The sequence below is a fragment of the Anneissia japonica genome, unplaced genomic scaffold, assembly GCF_011630105.1.
Source record: "Anneissia japonica isolate Jap-2015-1 unplaced genomic scaffold, ASM1163010v1 scaffold1829_len478734_cov173, whole genome shotgun sequence".
Classification (NCBI taxonomy): Eukaryota; Metazoa; Echinodermata; class Crinoidea; order Comatulida; family Comatulidae; genus Anneissia; species Anneissia japonica.
The window spans coordinates 283,017-289,156 of NW_022717183.1; positions in this window are offsets into that span (position 1 = coordinate 283,017).

The window sequence follows — 6,140 nt, forward strand, 5'->3', positions numbered from 1 at the left end:
GGTTATATAAATATTTGAATTTAATATCAATAGAGTTGGAATTTTTCCTTATCTCTGTGTGTGAAGTTTCACGAAATATAAACTGGGAAAAAAACTGCTAGGTCGCTGTAGCAAACCAAAGAGCGCCACCACCAATAACTGAATTATAATTATAATTATCAACACAAATGCTGAATAGTATGTAGTATACGGGATTAAAGTGAACCCTTAATCCGAACACATGTTAAATGAATACGTAAGCTGCTCATTTGTTAGGTAGGCCTATTAGAGGCAGTGTTCGCTTCAGACATTTGCTGACTGGTCAAAATAAGCTCGACAAGTGGTCCGAAACAAGGGACCTGCGTTTAGTGCGTCGGACCAAACCTCTTGTGAGGGTCAAGAGAATTGGGTAGATTTTAATACTTCAGAAAGGAAAAATGTGTACTTTTATTAGACTATAAACTTTAATTACAATAACCTGCCTTGGATATTAAAATTATCAAAATATTGTCTTGTCTCAAGGGACAAGGGGCCGTGTTTTTCCGACGAAGGGGGGCGATTGTCACATGATCCGCTGGTGCTGACATGACTCGAGGATATTTTACTTTAACCTCACGAATATTCACTGTTATATTAGGCCTATACGACCGTGTAAAGTGGAGGTCATTTTTGTTATTCTATAGCAACCCGGCGTCTTAATGAATATTTTTTGTGATTCGAAACTGATCAATCTCCCACTGCATGACTGTACCTGCGATTTGCATATAATGGCAAAACGTAGGCGTACCGCACTTACTTTAGTAATTGGAAACGTTATGTTTGCAATCATTCTTGAGCCGCATGCGTTACCTGTAATTTGCATAGAATGGACAAAGCAGTGATCCGTAGAATCATGGAAATTTCAATGCCAGAGTGTTGGCTGGGAAATGGCCATGGCTATCCCCACAGGCGAAAATATTTCACGACTCCTAAATATTGTTCGCTTTAAACTTTAAATAGTTTATTAAATTACTCTAACTCCATGATCTAAACACAGTAGTGGTACTTTGGCGTGTAGCGCCATACAAGGGCCGTAGGCCAGAGGCGGGGGTGATAGTGGGTTTTGGAGTGTAGTGTCCCCCTCCCGAATGAGAAAAAAATAAGCCGCTACGGTGCTAGAGGCCGAGGGCATCTTGACATAAGAACAATATTAAGTCCACGCCGCCTCACCCACCTTGTTAGTGTAAATAAGTAGTAAACAATCGAGCTCTCCTTTCTCCCACTGCTGGAGCGCCACTGAACTCATGGGTGCACTCTCTTTTTTCCCCTTTCCTCTCTTTAACTCAAATTTTCTCCCTCTTTTTTATTTTTCGGCTTGACTGACGGGGAGGGGGAAACGGGCCCTCATTTCCCCCCGCTGGATCCGCGCCTTGTTTCCTTCTGATTTTACAAACTCGTATCTGTTCAGTCTAAGCTCTTAACCTGTGGTTAATGTAAAGCTACCTGAACCCTGTTCTCTGTCCTGGACTTCAAGACAATTAATCCCACAGCAATTCTCACCCCCTTCCCATCTTTTTGAAATCTAGATCCTGCCAATATCCATGCAAGAAAAGAAAAGAACTTCTAAATTCATATGAAGTTGGCTTAGTTGAAATATTGTTTGACGATTATCAGTGATAACGTTAAAGGTGTAAGATATTTACGTGTAGCCAGTCATAGAGAAGCACTTTTAGGAGGAATTGTAAGACACTGAGGTCGGGGGGTGGGGCCTGTCTCTTATACACATCTAGATGTGGATAAGAGACAGATATATCACTGATGGGTAAGAAGAGAAAAGAAAGAGCGGAGAGGGAGGGAAAAGAGAAAGAAGGGGAAAGAAACGGAAAGAAAAAGGAAAAGAAAAAGAGAAGAGAAAAATAAAGACAAAAATAAAAAGGAAGATATAATGAACAGATATCACAATACCCGGCGACCCCTTCTCTACTTCAAAAAGTGTCCATATCGCATTTGATCTAAGCCGCCATATATTCTCCGCACTGCTGGCGTAACCACCGTTGGACAACGGGAAAATATCCTTCTATGGAAAATCTTTCCCCATTGAAGATGCCCTTATCACCCCGGAAAGTGCCTGAAACTCTCAAGTTTGGTTTTTTTGTTGGGGTAGGCCAATTTCCTCTAAAAATTGCACATTTTAGGGAGTTTTGTTCAATTTCGACGAAATTAGAATTAAAAACACAAAATAATACTTTCGCGCGCATTTTTTAAGGGTAAAGCTTGTGCTTGCCCTCCTTTGCCTTTTAAGTTATTTAAACACATAATAGTCCCAATGTCAAGAAAGAAAATTTAAGATAGATCGTTTTACCTAAAAGAAGGGCCTCAATGTGTAATGATGGTGAAAGAATATGTTTGTAATAAATAAAGCCATAATGAAAGTGCTTATAGTCAGTTTTAAAAAAACGAGTGTGGCCATATATAACAGAAGCGCATTTCTTGTTGAGGTAGGCCAATTTCCTCTTAAAATTGCACATTTTAGGGAGTTTTGATCAATTTCGACGAAATTAGAATTAAAAACACAAAATGTTTTCGCGCGCTTCACGCGCATTTTTTAAGGTTAAAGCTTGTGCTTGCCCTCCTTTGCCTTCTAAGATATTTAAACACATACCGGTAATAGTCCCAAAATCAAGAAAGAACATTTAAGATAAATCGTTTTACCTAAAAGAAGGGCCTCATTGTGTAATGATGATGAAAGAATATGTTTGTAATAAATAAAGCCATAATGAAAATGCTTATAGTCAGTTTCAAAAAAACGAGTGTGGCCATATATAACATAAGCGCATTTCTTGTTGAAGTAGGCCAATTTCCTCTAAAAATTGCACATTTTAGGGGCTTATATTATAAATAAGATAAGCCCTACGTCGTATTGTTTTCTATATATATATTAATTATTAGAATAGTCCGCTTCCTTATTTCAAGATTATTGCAGCATGTTATTTTAATGAAAGTAAAACGACACATATATTTCCTGGCCTTTCGAAAGAGTTTCGATAATGTTTACACAGATGACATCATATGCGCTCTTAAAAATGTCCTTAGTATTTTGCAAATGTTTTTCATCCAAGCCTCGGGTATATTTATTTTAAGAAATTAGAAAATTGAGTGAAAAGCTGATTATTGAACGTTTCTCATTTTAAATTCGGATATAGTAATACCGTTCTTATTCGAATAAACGCACTGAGGCGTTTATTATTGATAAAGGGTTTTAAAGTCAGGCTCCGGAGGAAATTTTTTTTTTTTTTTTCCTCCGGAGTCTGACTTTAAGGGGACGTTTATTGGAGGGTGGCGTGTAAAAAGGATACTTATACTAATATGAACCCTTAATTTCACTGTAAATGGTAAATAAAACAGATAATTATTTCCTTCAAATGTTATTCTTTCAGTAATTAATTAATTAATTCTATTTCAGTTCATCCACCCATCCATCCATCTATCTATCCAACCAACCATTCATCCGTCCGCCCGTCCGTATTCGATGAAACACTGTTTCCACGTTTCCTTGAAATATCTGTTTCTTCTTGGATCTCCGTACGACTAATCTATATCAGGATTGTTTTTGTTTTTAATATTATTATATCAGGCCAATTATTATGATCGTTATTATTAATGTATATCATTGTTCTTTTGTCCTACCCTGAATATTGTGTTCATAACGGCTTTTGTCCGCAATGTTTGTCCTCCGTGTTATATAATATAAGACTGTTGTATATTCATGTTTATTTGACGTCGGTGACCACGTAGTTAAAATAGTATATTTAATAAAATAATATATGTTCATGTTCTATATTCTATGTTTTTGTTTTGTCGTTGGTCATATCTCCATGACGAACTGTTGAGACAATATTGCTACTTTATGGTCCTACACAAACGATACATATTTTATCACGAAAATTACTGATTGACATTTTTGATAATGATGCAGGCTATCTTTACAATAACGATACGTTTTAGAATGTTTCTAATAATAGACCAACAGAGGAGCAGCACTCTTAGGCTTAATGTCCCATCCAAAGGACGAGGTACTATTGAAATAGAGTGTCTTATCCCAATAATGGTTTATAACATTTGAGTCAAAGCCCGACCCAAAATCCTGAACGTCTAAAGCTGCGACTTTTCTCAAATAAAAAGTATTTTTACCAGTGAGGAACCTAAATAACGACTTTTTAAATTATAACATGGATTTTTTTATTTATTAAACTTGATAACCATGGATTTTTTAAAGATTAATAAATGACTATTATTTTTCTTACAAAAAGATAGGTCTATCTCTACACAGAACAGTGGGGGCATCAGGATTTCCACGAAGGGTTGGGGGCGGAGAAGGGAGAGGGGCGACACAATGTCTCCGACGAGAGACCCAATGCCGCCGGCGAGAACTTATAGTAAGTTGGCGTGGTTAGGGGTTCTGGTGGGTAAAGCCTACCACCTAAGGACTCCAGAAGTGTATGAGTATAACATGAAGTGTAAAAATAGAGTCGAATGCCTTGGAGGTCCACCACCGCAGTTTCCACGAAGGGGGTTCAGGAGGAGAACTCCCGGAGGCTATGACTATACAATAATAGCGATTTTACAGTTAATGGTTAGCCCTGACTGTTTTTTAGATATTACCACAAAAAAAATTTAAAAAAATAAAAAAAATCGCGCTAAATATCTACTAATTACATATGGTAGGCCTATAGTTCGTTGACCTTTATCATTGATTTCAACATTAGCTGACTGCGATCATTCTGGTTAAACGTCGATTGTCGTCATTCAGGTTAAGCTCAATGACATAATATAAAGCAATACAATCCGGTACTCGCGGAAGTTTTCCTGTTCCTTGCTTCGAATTATTGCTGTTTCGAAATGTAGCATTTTGTGCGTGACAAGTTGGATATTTCCAAATCGATAGAAGTCAATAATTATACATTCATAACATAAGGAAGTTATAAAACTAATTGCAAGCCCATACATCAACTACAACAATTCCAGCAGACAAAGTGGCCTCTGGAGGCCACCATGGTGCTTTGACATGGTTTTGGGAAAATATCCAAGATGGTTTCAGGGGTGGGGAACAATTATAGAAAATAAATAGAAAAAATGGTGAAAAAAAATCCATCAATCATTAGTTTGTTGTTCCCTGTATGTGGTGATGTCATCCCCCCACCTTTCTTTTGCCTTCCTTCCTCTTCTTTTTCCTGGTTTTTGGTTGCCAATTTGTTAATCTCGTAGTCTATTGAAAAAGATAATTACCTTAATTTCTACTGAGAATGCCGTTTCCGGCCATAGCCAATCGAACATGTGACCAATGGTACAACTGAGTTGGTCTGGACACTCCTCCGTAGACGCCCCTCCTTGGCAACTTCTAATCGAATTCCTAGACCCCCCTCCCCCACTCTGATATCTACGAATATATTATGTCCATGCTATCCGGAAGTTGTTCAAATGGTTACATGAAGTTAAAAATACAAAATAGAAGTTTAAAAAAGATGATATAGATCCTGGCCTTAGTCTCGAGTGTTCAAATAAATGTACGTTTACTTTTTTTTAAACAAACAGTCTAAAATATATTGTATTTGTCGCGTTTTGAGCTCCTTTAAACAAATTTTATTCCATGTAATAATAATAGGACAACCTATAGAGTGTCCTACAGTCGATAGTAGACCTACGACAACTGCCTTCATGTTTTGAGTTATTCTGATACAGTTTTGTAATTTCAGTGTTGATAGTTAATACCGTTAACCATAAATTGTTTTTATAGCATTTCGATATTACAGTGTATTCGTACATACTGTAGGCCTATTATACTCGCTTATAAGCCGATCGTAATTTGCTATTTTAAGCCTTGAATAAAAAAAAATCTAATGGATTTTATGACGAATAGAGTGTAGATCGCGCCCTACATCACACAACCTCGACGATTCCATTTCAACTGTGTAGTACAGATCAGGGGCGCCCCCCCCCCACCCCCCTTTTTTTTGGGAGGAAAAAAAAGAAAAAAAGGAATGAAAAAGAAAAAAATGAGTCTAGAACGTCTCAAATATTATTTTCGGACGTCTAGAACACAAAAATTTCCCCCAAGGGCAATGTTGTCTCGATCGGCCCAACTTTCGCTCCCCATCCCCCCCCCACTTTTTGGACATCTCTGG